General features: G+C 42.3%; 1 long non-coding RNA gene across 2 annotated transcripts in view; it reads right to left on the reverse strand.

The window, feature by feature from the left end:
* The window catches only part of LOC101904050 (uncharacterized), a 70,308-nt gene that overhangs the window by 9,582 nt on the left and 44,667 nt on the right, over nucleotides 1-16,059 (reverse strand). For both annotated transcript variants that reach the window (XR_009491592.1, XR_009491593.1), the window contains one exon: nucleotides 7,106-7,191. This is a non-coding gene — a long non-coding RNA (uncharacterized lncRNA). The remainder of the gene's footprint in view (nucleotides 1-7,105; nucleotides 7,192-16,059) is intronic.

Consider the following 16,059-nt stretch of genomic DNA (forward strand, 5'->3'; position numbering starts at 1 on the left):
CAAATTAATGTTTTTCATCAAATTAAGGAAGCTTTCTGCTATTATTTCTTTAAATATTCTTTTTCTCTCTCATCTCCTTCTCCTTCTGGGACTCCCATTATTCATATGTTAGTATGCTTAACAAGGTGTGTCCCACAGGTCTCTTGGGCTTCCCTGGTGGCTCAGCTGATAAAGAATCCACCTGCAATGGGAGACCCAGGTTCGATACCTGGGCTGGGAAGATCCCCTGGAGAAGGGAGACTCTGTTCATTTTTCTTCATTCAAAAGAAATTCTTTTTGTTTCTCAGACTGTATGATCTCAAATGACCTATTTTCAAGTGTGCTGTTTCTTCCTTCCAGTTCAAATCTTCTGTTTAGCCCCTCTAGTGAATTTTTCATTTCAGATATTATACTTTCGACTCCTAAATTTTTACTTAGTCCCTTTTTATAATTTCCATTTCTTTATTGATAGTCTCTGTTTGGTACAGCATTGTTCTCATCCTTTAGTGTTTTAGGTATGGTTTCCCTTTTTTTTTTTGGCTGAACCATGCAGTATATGGGATCTTAGTTCCCTAACCAGGGATCAAACCAATGTCCCCTGCATTGGGAGCATGGAGTCTTAACCACCTGACCACCTGACCACCAGGGAAGTCCCAGATATAGTTTCCTATAGTTATTTGGAAAGTCTTTATCTAATAAGTCTAATGTCTGGACTTCCATAGGGACGGCTCCTGTTGACTGATCCTTTTTCCCCCTATATACAGGCCATTCTTTTATGTCCAGACATGAATGATGCCTCATTATGAATCATAATTTTTTTCCTGAAAATATAATGTGGTGGCTCTGGAAATCATACTCCCAGTTTCCCAGGATTTGTTGTTGTTCCAGTTTGTTGTTGACACTGTTTTGGTTAGTGTGTTTAATGATTCTCCTGGGCTAATTCTATGAAGTCTGCATTTGGGGTCTACACAGTCACTGAAGTCTCTACTCAATTATTTTAACAATCAGCTAATAATTAGACAAAGAGTCCCAGCCATTGCCGAGGGGCTCTTTGTGTGTATTCGGTCATGACTTCAATGCTCCAGTAGGCAGTTTATAACTCTGCCTTATCCTTAACTTCCTGCTTGTGCAAAGCCTCAGGGCTGGCCAGAAGTGAGAGACTGAGACCTCTTGGATCTTTCTTAGACATATGCACAGCCCTACACAAGCATATGTCCTTCTAAGGTTCTAAGAATAAGTCAGATGTGATCAAAATCCTTTATGGGCATCTCATTCCCCAGATTTCCTTTTCAAGTTTTTGGTCAGCCTCTTGTTAGTCCCAACTGGTATTACCACTTCTGGCAGCAGTGACATTAAACAATTACAACTGACTTTCCCCTGGGGATAGGGCTGTTTGCAATGAGTGAGCTCTGAGTCAGTTCTAATGAAAACAAGCCCTAAGAGTGGAGATTCTTAGAGAGCTACCAGACAGACCAAATAGTGGCAGTTCTCTGAGCTGGGGATTTTGCAGGGAGATTCAAACCTACTCCATCCCCTCCAGGGCCTTCTAGGCTGCTTGTTTTCATAGCTGCTAGCTTCATGTCTACCACAAAGCTAAGGAGAAGGGAAGGAGAATAGAGTAAATTAAAATGTCAGAAAGTTTTTTGTCCTTACTGAGTTTTAGCAGTTTTTCTTGAATAAATCCTTCTTGACTTTTAGCAAGCCTGTGGTTAATTTCCAGAGTTCTGAAAAAGTTGGCTTTGACCTTTTTTGCCTGCATTTTTGTTGCTTTTATGGAAAACTAGATTTTCAGAGACCTTTATTTTGCTATTCTGAAAGTGTTTCTGTATGTATTCATTTTTTCACAAAAGGAAATGATAAACCACAGACTAACAAAAATCACTATTAAGAGAAGTCCTCAAACTATTTAGATATGTTACAGGACAGAGCAAATGCACAAATATATTGATTTTATTGAGAACCAGGGTTCTGACCATGTGAGAAATAATATACAAATATAGAAGGACAAAAATCTAGTAGTATTTGTTGAATTTGAATTAATATTAGAATTTTTAAATGTATATGTTTTTTAAAGAGTTCATGATTTTTTCTCAGTCAACTGAAAGATCTTAGAAGCAATGATACTCTCATAGCAATGAACATATCTAACATCCAGTTCTTGGTTTCTAAACACTATCCCCCTCGGGAATTCCCTGGCAGTCCAGTGGACAAGACTCCATCTTTCCACTGCAGGGAGCATGGGTTCAATCACTGGAACTAAGCGGCAGGAACAGGGGGGTGACGGGGGTGGGGTTGGGGGGGAGGAACATTTGGAGAAATTGGAGAAATGAATGATTCCAGGGCAGGGAAAGTAGAATATGAGCCTGGGGTGTATTTTGAGCCAGAAAGCAAAGAAGACCAAAAAGGCTGAAGAAAGGGTGAGGGAAGGAAAGAAATAGATGAGAAAGATTAAGAGGTACAAACTTCCAGTTGCAAAGTAAATGGGTGATGGGTATGAAATGTACAGTGGGGGGAAATGTAGTCAATAACCATGAAAAATAAAAATAATAAAACATCTTTTTAAAAAAGATTAAAGAAAGCTCAAAGACTAAGTGAGTGAGTGAAGTCGCTCAGTCGTGTCCGACTCTTTGCGACCCCATGGACTGTAGCCTGCCAGGCTCCTCCATCCATGGGAATGTCAAAAGGACACAGGAGACAGCTTGACTTGACTCCCATTGGCCAAATTAGTGGCAATTTGAGCATCAAAATGTGTAACAATGATAATGGTTTATAATATGTTAAATTAACATTTCTGTTAATCTACAGTAAAGTGAAAAAGAAAAGTAGAAACAAAGAGCTCTTCTTTACAGAAGAAACCCAGCTAATAATGACAGAAGGAAAAACAGACTAGAAGAAAACAACCATTCTGCAACCCCTGGTGTACTAATTGGTTCTGGCAACGATTATCAATAGATGGTAAGTTATTGGATAAAATATTTGGAGGCAATAGAATATTCACAAGACCTCCAAGTATCACCTCAGAGATTACTCACTAACTACAAAGCAGGAAGTGTAGCTTTTCAGTGGAGAGACCCAACAGTCTCCACTCTAACCAAGTGATCAGACTTAGGGAACACCAAGAGGGATGCTGTGACAGGAGGAGCCTCCTGATGAGATTTACTATAAAGCCCCAAGAGCAACTGTTTAGGTTTCTCACCAAAAAAAATGTCAAATCTGAATCTAATCATAAGTAAGCAATCAGAAAACTCTAGCGTAGAGTTTCTCAACCTTAACACCACTGATAATTTGGCTGGTTAATTCTTTATTGTGGGTACTGCTGTGTGCACTGAAGAATGTTTAGACACATCCCTGGTCTCTACCCACTACATTCCAGTAGCACCTTGCTATAGATTGAATGTTTGTGTCCCTCCAAAGTTCATATGTTAATATCTTAATCCCCAAGGTGATAGTATTAGCAGGTGGGACCACTGGAAGGTGATTAGATCATGAGAGCAGAGGCTCATGAATGGGAATAATATCCTTATTAAAGCTATGGTTTTTCCATTAGCCATGTACGGATGTGAGAGTTGGACCATAAAGAAGGCTGAGCATCAAAGAATTGATGCTTTCAAGTTGTGGCACTGAAAAGACTCTTGAGAGTCCTTGGAATGCAAGGAGATTAAACCAAACAATCCTACAGGAAATCAACCTTGAATATTCTTTGGAAGGACTGCTGCTGAAGCTGAAGCTCCAATCCTTTGGCCACTTGATGTGAAGAGCCAACTCATTGGAAAAGATCCTAATGCTTGGAAAGAGGCCTTCCCCTGGTGGCTCAGTGGTAAAGAATTCACCTGCCAATCCAGGAGAACAGGAGATGTGGGTTTGATCCCTGTGTCATGAAGATCCTTGGAGGAGGGCATGGCAACCCACTCCAGTATTCTTGCCTGAAGAATTCCATGGTCAGAGGAGCCCATAGGGTTGCAAAGAGTCAGACATGACTGACGCGACTTTGTAGACACGCACACACTCTAGGAAAGAGTGAAGGCAAAAGGAAAAGGGGGCTGTAGAGGATGAAATGGTTAGATAGCATCACCGACTCAATGGATATAGTTTTGAGCAAACTCTAGGAGATAATGAAGGACAGGGCAGCCTGGCACGTTGCAATCCATGGGGTTGCAAAGAGTCGAACACAGCTTAGCAACTGAACACCAAAAACAACAAAAGAGGCCCAAGAAAGCTCCCTCCTTTCACCATTTGACATCATAGCAAAAAAGTCCGTGAACCAGGAAGTGGGCCTTCACCAGACACTGAATCTTCTGGCGTCTCGATCATGAAATTCCCAGCCTCTAGAACTGTGAAAAATAAAGTTCTATTGTTTACAAATGACCCAGGCTATGTTATTTTGTTATAGCAGTCCAAAGGGATTAAGACACACCTTTCGAGTTGTGACAACCAAAAATGGCTTCAAACATTGCCAAATTTACCCTGGAGGTAAAAAAAAAAAAATCACCCTAGTTGAGAAATATCGATCTAGAATGCATTCTATAAGAGACAGCTCTTCCAAAAATCATCATTGGTGGGAAGGAGGGGGATGGCAGGGGAAGGGGTCATCTGTTCTATACTAAAAGAGACTAGAGATATTAATGACCACATGTAACAGATACATTTTGATTGGATCTTGGATTTAAAGAAAAAAATGTCTATAGAAGTCATATATTAGAAATTTGGAGAAATTTAAATATGCACAGCATATTAGGTGACATTAATTTATTCTTTGTTTTAGATGTCATAATAGTACTATAGCTACTTAGGAAGATCTTTATTCCAATCTTGGGGTATATACATGCAAAAATATTTAAGGGAGAAGTATTACGTTGATTGAAACTTGCTTGTAAATGGTTCAGCAAAAAATTAAGTGAGTGGGACAGAGGGAGAAAGGAAGGTGAGAGGAAGACAGAGTTCACACACAGATGTTAGTGAAATGTTAGCAACTGATAGACTTCATGGAAGAGTTCAGAGTTACTATTCTTCCAACTTTTAATTAAGCTTGAAATTTTTCAAAATAACAATTTAAGTGGAAAATGATAAAATTCATGGAGGAATAAAAAAATAGGTTCAGGCAAAAACTGAAAGGCTTCATCTCATTAGTGTCATTTCATGCTGCAGTTTTCATCCATTTATGTCCAGTTGGGTCTTTTTAAACATCTTTGGTCTTTATTTAAAATGTGCAATATTTACTCCAGCTTCTTAAACTTAGGGAATATAGCTGCTGCTTCTGCTGCTAAGTCGCTTCAGTCGTGTCCGACTCTGTGTGACCCCATGGACTGCAGCCCACCAAGCTCCTCTGTCCATGGGATTTTCCAGGCAAGAGTACTGGAGTGGGATGCCATTGCCTTCTCCAAGCTACATAATACTAATTTTTTCTCTACTTTTTATAGATCATAATATCTTGCCTATTTGCATGTTGATAATTTTTTATTGGACATTATTAAGTTTATCTTGTTGGATGCTATATATGTTTGAATTCCTATAAATATTCTTGAGCTTTAAAAAAAAAGGTAAAGAGGCTGGAAAAATCACCGAGGGAAAGAATTAGATGGAGGATAGGCGACTCCTAAGGAGAGGAATTCTGGGCAAACAAAGTCAGTTGAGAAAGAGGGGAAAAACCAGTGTGAAGTCCTGGAAGCTCAAGAAGAAAGCATTTCAAAAAAGACAGTGTTCAACACTATCACATGCGCTTTGAAGTTCAATAAGAGGACAACAGAAAAATCCACAAACAAACATGGGCTTTGACCCAAGAAGTAGGTCATTGGTGACCTTGATATTAATAAAATAGTGAGGACAAGAGCCTGACTGAAGTTGTTTGTGGAAAAATTGGATTTGAGGAAGAATGAGAGCAAAGATAGACAATTCTGATGCTGAGGTTTGTTGGGGACGTGGGCTTGGAGCAGGTTTTGGTTTTGTTTAGAAAGCATGATTTTGAAGATAGGGGATGTGAACACATGTTTCCATGCCAGTAGGGATGATCTTCTAAACTGAAAAGGGGTGCAGGAGGGAAGGAGCTGAGTAGGTGAGAGAGGGTAGGATCCAGAGGACAAGGAGGATGGGTTGGGTTGGTGGGAAGAGATAGTGAAAGTGAAAGTGAAAGGTGCTGAGTTGTGTCCGACTCTTTGCGATCCCATGGACTGTACAGTTCGTGGAATTCTCCAGGCCAGAATACTGGAGGCCTTTTCCTTCTCCAGTGGATCTTCCCAACCCAGGGATCGAACCCAGGTCTCCCACATTGCAGGCAGATTCTTTACCAGCTGAACCACCAGGGAAGCCCAAGAATACTGGACTGGGTAGCCTATCCCTTCTCCAGCGGATCTTCTGACCCAGGAATCAAACCAGGGTTTCCTGCATTGCAGGCAGATTCTTTACCAACTGAGCTATCAAGGAAGCCGGATAGAGCTCCTCTAATGTGTCTGTCTTCCCAAGGGATCACTAAAAAGAGACACAATTAGGCTGAGGAGGAGATGCTACAGATTTGAGAGAAACATGAGATAGTGTATCGAAAGCAGAAAAATGAAGGTGCTAGGAAATTGAAGCAGAATAGTGTGGCAGTATTGCAAACTCGCCCGTGGTCACACATCAAAAGTGAGTTCAATCAGTATAAGAAGATGATGTTCTCACGACGTGCAAAGAGTAGAGCTGAAGTTATCCAGTTATGATGAGTTTATATTTTTAAATGACTGCTCAGGGACTTCCTTGGTGGCCCAATGGTAAAAAATCTGCCTGCCAGTTCAGGGGACATGGGTTCAGTCCCTGATCCAGGAAGATTCCACATGCCACGGGGCAACTAAGCCTGTGCTCTGCAACAAAAGAAGCCATTGCAACAAGAAGCCCATGCACCAAAACTAGAGAGTAGCCTCCACTTGCCGCAACTAGAGAAAGCCTGTGGGCAGCAACAAAGACCCAGCTCAGTCACAAATAAATAAATAATTTTATTGTTAAAAACAGATAAATAAATGGCTTCTCAGAATCTGAGCCCCTTTCCTATATCAGAACCCCATTCCTACATTTGGAAGCCCTCTCCCCACCTTAACAGTCTTGGTGAATGATACAGCCCTCCTCCCAGCATAGAAGCTGAAACTTTCCAGATACTTACTTTCTTAGTCTCCTTTGAGGATGGGCCTGAGCACGTGATCTAGGTACAGCCAATCCAGTGCACTGTCCAGAATATCAAATCAGGAGCTAAAGAATAAATAGAGATGATGGAGCATCATCACTGACAGTGGTAGAGGGGGGTGACAGCCACACCCAGCTTCTGGCATCAGCGGTGGCAACCATACCAGTGGTAGCCTCCAGTTCCCAGTGCCATCAACAATGTCACCGCACAGTTAACGCTCAGACAGCAGCAGAGGTGTCCTCTCCAGACTGGTTGTATGCCATAATTTTGGTTGTGGATCTCAGCACATAACCTCCAACCTGGTTCTCCAGACCTCCCAGCAGCTCTTTGAGCCAATCCACATGTATGCAACCCAAATTACTTCATTTATAAAATGGCACATTAATTATCATAAAACCATTGAGTTAACTTTTGGATTAAGTAAGCAAATTCAATGTCCTATATCAGGTGTATTTTATGGCCCAAATGAACAAATACAATCTGTCATGATAAATACAGTTTACAAGTTTTCTGCTTATCTCAAGCCTTGTGGTTAAAGGTTAGATTCCTGTAAGATTAAACAAAACAAAAAGCCTCTTGTCCTCTAATAGATGACTATCTTATGGAATGTACTTAGTTCCTTCTTTGTCAGTCCCAGTAAATACATTGAAAAGAACTGTTATGATAATGACAAGGAAGCAGGCATGTATAATTTAATCATAAATTAGATCTTTGTTGACACTTGGCTAGTCCCCAATAGTGTTAACTTTTTCTCTTCCTTCTCTTTCTAAGATGGCAATAACCAGCAAAACACCTGCATTCTCAAATAATTTTGGCAAAAATAATGTTTCCTTTTCAGCCTCCCCTCAAACACTCTTGTAACCAATCATTTCTTTTGATTTTATTGGGTTGGCTAAAAAGTCCTTTCTGGTTTTTCCATAACATCTTATGGAAAAATCCAAAAAAAACATTTTGACCAACTCAACAACTACTAGCAACTGTACCTTTTGTGTCTTTTTTTTTTTTTTTTTGGTCTCATTGCATTGGTTAAAACTCTTACATCATTTTTAAGTAGCAGAGGTGAGATGACTGTGGCTGTCTTTTCAGTCATGCAGGGGACCAATGTAAATCAATTCTCCAGCATAGCTGTAACTCTAGACTTTGGGAGGGGGTAACATGGGAATCTGATGTGTATGCCTCAGTCCAGAAACCACCCCCCAAGCCCACACAGCAGGAGGTAAGCACCCAGCAAAACTGAAACCACCCCCAACTCTACCCCATGGAAAAACTGTCTTCCACAAAACCAGTCCCTGATGCCAAAATGGTTGGGGACTGCTGCATTAATCCATTCACTCATCCATCCATCCAATATGGAAAGAGTGACTGCAAGTGAAAGTGTTAGTTGCTCAGTTGTATCCGACCCTTTGTGACCCCATGCGACCCCATGGACTATATAGCCCAACAGGCTCCTCTGTCCATGGGATTCTCCAGACAAAAATACTGGAGTGGGTTGCCATTTCCTTCTCCAGATGATCATCCCGACCCAGGGATCAAACCCAGGTCTCTTGCACTGCAGGCAGATTCTTTACCATTTGAGGTACCAAGGAAGCCCCAGAGAGTGACTGCTACCCACCAAACTCTGTTTTAGGTACTGAGGATACCCCAGTGAAAGAGACACCGTTCCTGCTCTCACAAAGCTTACTGTCTAGCAGAGCAGACATAATAGATAACAAACAAATAAACTAAAAAGCAATTCCACCAGTGACAAGTGCTTCTTTTAAAAAACAGCATGAGGGGCTCGCCTGGTGGCCAGTGATAAAGAATCCATCTCCCAGTGCAGGAGGCACAGGTTCATCCCTGGTCCCAGAAGATCCCACTGGCCATGGAGCAACTAAGCCCCTGCACCAGCCACTGAGCCAGTGCTCTACAGCTTGGGAACCACAAGCTACTGAGCCCAAGTGCCACAATTACTGGAACCTGTGGGCCCTAGAGTCCGTGCTCCACAATAAGAGAAGCCACTGAGATGAGAAGCCTGCTTGTGGCAACTAGAATAGCCTCTGCTCGCCATGCTAGAGACCCAGCATAGCCAAAAATAGATAAACAGATAAAATAAATAAATTATATATTAAAAAAACAAACAGCATGAGGACACAGTGCTTCTCTTTCCAGAGATCTGCAAGCTAATCTGAGTGTGACTTTGGATCAAGACTAAAAAGCTTGAAATATATTACACAGGGTGAAGCAACAGTTAGAACTGGACATGGAACAACAGACTGGTTCCAAATAGGAAAAGGAGTACATCAAGGCTGTATATTGTCACCCTGTTTATTTAACTTATATGCAGAGTACATCATGAGAAACGCTGGACTGGAAGAAACACAAGCTGGAATCATGATTGCCGGGAGAAATATCAATAACCTCAGATATGCAGATGACACCACCCTTATGGCAGAAAGTGAAGAGGAACTCAAAAGCCTCTTGATGAAAGTGAAAGTGGAGAGTGAAAAAGTTGGCTTAAAGCTCAACATTCAGAAAATGAAGATCATGGCATCCAGTCCCATCACTTCATGGGAAATAGATGGGGAAACAGTGGAAACAGTGTCAGACTTTATTTTCCTGGGCTCCAAAATCACTACAGATGGTGACTGCAGCCATGAAATTAAAAGACACTTACTCCTTGGAAGGAAAGTTATGACCAACCTAGATAGCATATTCAAAAGCAGAGACATTACTTTGCCAGCAAAGGTCCGTCTAGTCAAGGCTATGGTTTTTCCTGTGGTCATGTATGGATGTGAGAGTTGGACTGTGAAGAAGGCTGAGCACCGAAGAATTGATGCTTTTGAACTGTGGTGTTGGAGAAGACTCTTGAGAGTCCCTTGGACTGCAAGGAGATCCAACCAGTCCATTCTGAAGGAGATCAGCCCTGGGATTTCTTTGGAAGGAATGATGCTGAAGCTGAAACTCCAGTACTTTGGCCACCTCATGCGAAGAGTTGACTCATTGGAAAAGACTCTGACGCTGGGAGGGATTGGGGGCAGGAGGAGAAGGGGACGACAGAGGATGAGATGGCTGGATGGCATCACTGACTCTATGGACATGAGTCTCAGTGAACTCTGGGAGTTGGAGATGGACAGGGAGACCTGGTGTGCTGTGATTCATGGGGTCGCAAAGAGTCGGACACGACTGAGCGACTGATCTGATATGAATACATTGTGCAGCTGGGCCCTGGCCTCCTGGTGAGTAGATCAGGTCTCCCAAAGTCCCTCTATCAGGAGGCACCAGGTGTCCTGATAGAAGAGGGGGAGGCCCACCCACAGCTGCTGGGGAGCAGGGTGACAGGGGCACGGTGGCACCTGCGGTCTTTGCTTTCAGCCTATTGTGATGTGCTGCAGTTTAAGTGGGCCCAGTGAAACAGGTTTTCTGATGACATTATCCAGTTTGCACTAAACCAACCCTCCAAGACTGGGCACACGCCTTGCAAAGATGATTGAAGATAAACCAATAAAACCAGTACACACCCCAAACAAGGAAACAGCAGACCTGACACCTCTGTTACTCCCAGTAGAAGTCCTTCTACAGCCATGTATGATATGAAAACAATGGTGAAGTAGTCAGAGCTGATAAAAATCTGGCAAATGAGCAACAGAACAGGAGACAGAGATTATCCAAAAGAATGTTTGAACTCCACGTTTACATCCACACTAATTAATGCTTTTGACCCTGAGCTTATAGTCAGTTTTGAGAAAATAATAGCAGCAGTGTGAGTAATTATAAATACAGTAAGTAACTAGAATAATCAGTAGCATGTGCTCAAAAATATGTTGTTTAGCTTCCCCCCAGGGAAGCTCTGTTGTCAATAGTAGAATCACCTAAATCTGAAAATCATTTGGTGAGAGCAAATTTCTCAATGGATCCGGGACTACTGTTAATCCGTCAGCGCAATATCGGACCCAAAGTAGGTGCCCCGCACTCCAAAATGTGTTCAAACATATTTGATAGTGGGCAATCAGTATCCTGCCTATAAAATGGGGGTGATCACACCTGCTCTTCCTTGGGCCCCAGTTCTGGTAGCCAGATCAAATTCCACCTCCTTCCTGTCTCAGACTCTCTCCTCTTGCTCTCACCACAAGTACCCAGCTCAGGCCTCACTGCTGACCACCTGGGACACCTCCATCATCTCCTTGCGGATTCCCCCACCTCCCATCTTGCTTACCTCCATTTCACTCTGACTCTGAATGACCCTTCCAACATGCCTAAAAGCTTGGGTGGCTCTCTGCTGCTGGTTGGACACAACCCACATTTCTCAGCCAGGGACACAGGGCCTTCAAGAACAGGATCCCAGCTTTGCCTCACCTCCTCTAGACACCCCACCCCATCTCACCAAGCACCCAATAGACAAACTACTTATAGTTCTTTGCAGATATCTCCAAGGTCATCAGTCCCACTTGATACATCTCTCTGTTTATTTCTTCTAACTCTTTGGGTTGAATCTGAATAGAATCTCTTCCACCAAACCTTCCTTCACTCATCCCCTCCCAGATCTGGGAAGAAGACCAGCCCTCTTAGTGCCCTTATCACAGTGGCTGTTATTTCTGGTTTTGTTCTTTGATCTCCACTCCTCAAAGGGCTTCCCAGGTAGCTCAGTGGGTAAAGAATCCACCTGCCAATACAGGAGATGCAAGAGACTAGGGTTCAATCCCTGGGTCGAGAAGATCCCCTGTAGGAGGGCATGTATTCATGCCCTCAATAACACTCAAGTATTCTTGCCTGGAGAATCCCATGGACAGAGGAGTCTGGTGGTCTACAGTTCATGAGGTTGCAAAAAGTCGGCCACGACTGAAATGACTAAGCACGCACTCCTTGAAAGCAGGATCTACAGCCAGAGTTTCAGTGAAGAGGCTTCAATGAATATCTGCTGCAAGGATAACTAGATAGAAGAATGAAACACTCAGTGTGGGGAGGGTGTTCAGACACTCATTTAAGATCTCAATCAAAAGCTTCTGCAGATTCCCCACAAGGAAGGATGAACCTTGTAGAAATCCATCCTTCAGGGATGTCAATCACTCTTCAAGGCTCCAAACCTTGCCTCCAGCCTTGGGTTTGGCCCCCATCTATCCCTGGACTGTGCTGTCTTCTACACATACACCTGCTCTTTCTCTCTTTGTCATCAGATTGCAAACCTGTGCCCTGAGTGCTCTCTCAGCAGCAAGCGTCTGGATCTGCAGGCCTGGGGAAGGCACACATCTTGGTCTTTTGCCCTGAACACATACAGGAAGTGAGCCAGCCAGGCAGTCAGCCACAGCTATATTTAGATTTCTGTCACCTGATGGGGTCACCCATTAATCAGGGGACTGTGGCAGCTGTGGCATTTCGGGAGTAAACTGAGGTGGGTCCTTGGGCAGTGAGGAGGGGGCTAGATGTCTGGGCAGCGACCTCAGCTTCATTCAAGCAAGACACAGGGCAGAGATGAAAATGCATGGCTTACATGAAAGCTGGAAAGATGGAGGTCAGACGCAAGGGGGACCGGGACTTGAGGGAGAAATCAGTGCCTGGCTTGGGCACGGGAGGAGCCTGGAAGATCAGTAGGAAGAGTGCCTCAGCTGGTCGGGCCCCTTCCTGCCGGGTGAGCTGTGGCTGAGTGAGTGGCTCTCTGACAGGCAGTAAGCCCAGCTGTGGTCAGCAGAGAGAGCTGCGGTCACCAGACCCCATCCACAAGGGAGAAACAAGAAAGAAGCAGACAGGCAGGATTTTTTTTTTCCCAAGCCCTAAAGGCACTCCTTGCCCCAGATTTGGTTTATTAAATGACTGTCCTGGGAGCCAGGGAATAGGTCTTAAGTCATCATTGATCCAGTTGCTTTTCCTTCCTTTATCTCTAGAATACAACCCCATCCCTCTGGTGGAGCCATTATAAGAATCTCCTGGGACTTCCCTGGCGGTCCAGTGGTAAAGACTCTGTGCTCACAAAGCAGATGGCCCGGCTTTGATCCCTGGTCAGGGAACAAGAACCCACATGCCGCAACTAAGACCTGGCACAGCCAAATTAATTAGGGAAAAAAAAAGAATCTCTTGCCCTGATTTTGCCCCTCTGGGCTATTTCTGGCCCTACCCACAAGGGTTGACTCCTCAAGACCAAATTCTATCTGAAACAGCCCAGTGCTGCCCATCACTCCAGGGTCACCCACGTCCCTCATTCTGGCTTTCAAAGTCCTCCATGTTCTGACACTCAGCCTTCTCCCCAGACCTTTTTTTTTCAACAGCGTTTCAAGGTATTGTTGACATAAAAGAAACAGCACATGTTTAAAGTGTACACTTTTGGGAATTCCCTGATGATTCAGTGGTTAGGACTCAGCTCTTTCACTGCCAGAGCCCAGGTCCAATCCCCAGATGGGGAACTAATATCCCACAAGCCAGCGGCATGGCAAAAAAATAAAAAGGTACAGTTTGGTAAGTTTTTATGTGTACAAAAATACATATCCCATACACCAACAACACAGTCAATGTAATGAATATATTTATCACCTCCCCCCAATTTTTGCATGTTCTTTTGTCATCCCTTCTTCCCACTTCTCCCCCCATCCCCCCCACAACAACTCCTGATACACTTTCTGTCACTATAGATTAGCTTGCAGTTTGGGGTGGGGGAATGGTTATGCATAGATGGACTCACACAGTACACATCCCTTTTTGTCCAGAGTCTTTCACTCAGCACAATTATTTTGAGATTCATCCTTGTTGTAGCGTGGATCAACAAGGCACTTCTGTTTATTGCTCAGTTTAATATTTTCTGATGTATGAATGTACTACAAGTTGTTTATCCATTTGCCTGTGGATGAACATTTCAATTGCTCCCAGTTTTTGATTCCCAAATAAAGCATCTCTGAGTGCTTGTGTACAAATCTTCGCCTGGCCATGTGCTTTCATTTCTCTCAGGTAAATAAATAGGGGATCCGTGGTGGAAGTGGGTCTCATAACTTTTTCAAAAACTATCAAACTATTTTCCATGAAGTGGTTGCTTCATTTAAGTTCCTACCAGAGTGTAAAAGATCACTCACATGCTCACAGAGACTTGAATGGTGAGTCTTTTTATTGCTGTCATTCTAACAAGTGTGTAGACTGATATTTCAATTTGCATTCTCCTAACCACTAAATGGACTTCCCTAGTGGCTCAGCAGTAAAGAATCTGCCTGCAAAGCAGGAGATGCAGGTTTGATCCTTGGGTCAGGAAGATCTCCCGAAGTAGGAAATGGCAACCCACTCCAGTATTCTTGCCTGGAAAATTCCATGGACAGAGGACCCTGGCGGGCTACAGTCCATGGAGTCGCAAAAGAGTTGGACATGACTTAGTGACTAAACGACAAAAACAACGTTATGTTGGAGATGCTTTCAATGACTCAGTTGCAATTTGCAAGTTGCTTATATCTTCTTTGGTGAAGTGTCCAAATATTTTCCCCATTTTTTAACTGGATTATTTGTTTTCTTAGTAAGTTTTCAGAGTTCAGGTCTTTATGAGATATACGATTTTCACATATTTTCCAGTCTCTGGCTAATCTTTTTACTCTCTTATAATGGTGTCCTGTCTTCAATGAAGAGAAGTTTCTAATCTTGGCGAAGTCGAATTTATTGACTTTTTTTCTTTTAAGATAGTGCTTTTAATGTAGTATCTAAGAAATCTTGGGTAAATCTAAGGTCAGAGAGATTTTCTCCTGTGTTTTTGTCTAGGAGTTGTATAATATTGAGTTTTCTGTTTAGTTCCAGGGTTCATTTTGAGTGTTCTGGTTTCGCTTTGTCTGTTTTGGTTTTTGGTTGTTTTGTTTTGTTCGCCTGTGGATGTCCCATGATTTCAGCACTATTTTTTTTTAAAGACTATTCTTTCTTTCTGCACTGAATTGCCTTTGTACCTTTGTTGAAAATCAATTGACCATATATGTGTACATCTATTTCTGAACACTCTATTCTGTTCCATTGACCTATTTAAGGAATTGAAAAACAAGCCTTTCTTCAGGGAATCGCCTTTGCATCTTTGTTAAAAACCATATAAATACAAGTCTATTTCTTGACTCTATATTCTGTTCCAAAGATCTAATTGTATATTTGATATATTTGTACTGATAATACATTTCTTTTAAGTATTTGTTTATTTGGCTGCATTGGGTCTTTCTTGAAGCCACGTGGGACCTTTTCAGTTGCTGCATGTGGGATCTAGTTCCCTGACCAGGGATCAAACCCATGTCCCCTGCACTTGGAGCTCAGAGTCTTGGCCACTGGACCATCAGGGAAGCCCAACACATTGCTTTTATTATTTGAGCTTTATAATAAGTCTTGAATCGGGTATTATTAAGCCTCCAACTTTGTTCTTCTTCCACGTTATGTTGGCCATTATCCATCTTTGCATTTCCATCTCAATTTTAGAATCAGCTTGTTCCACCAAAAAAGCCCACTGAGATTTTGATTGGAATCATGTTGATTTTGTAGATCAACTTGGAGAGAATGGACATTTACTAGTACTGAGTCTTTTGACCCATGAATATAATACAGGTCTCTATTTGGGATTTCTTTTCATTTCTCTGTAGTCTTCAATGTGCAAGTCCTACATGTCCTTGTCAGATGTCTCCCCAAGTAGATAATATTTTATGGTATTTTGAAATATCTGATTCATCAGGTATTTTCAATATCTGATTAATCATTGCTGTTACATAATTTAGTTTTCTATTGTATCCTGCAACATTATTAAACTCATTAATTTTAGTATTTGTTTTGTCATTCTATAGAATTCTAGATTGATGGGTGGTTTGTTTGTTTTACTTTTAGTAATTTTAAAATGTTTCTTCCCTATCTTCTAGGTCACCCTGATTCCAATAAGGAGATTAATGAAATATGTATTTCTCTAGCTGTAATGTGCCCTTTCTTTCTATGGCTGCTTTTAGATTTTCTCTTTACTGCTAGTTTAAATTTTG

This window comes from Bos taurus, chromosome 19, assembly GCF_002263795.3.
Source record: "Bos taurus isolate L1 Dominette 01449 registration number 42190680 breed Hereford chromosome 19, ARS-UCD2.0, whole genome shotgun sequence".
Lineage (NCBI taxonomy): Eukaryota > Metazoa > Chordata > Mammalia > Artiodactyla > Bovidae > Bos > Bos taurus.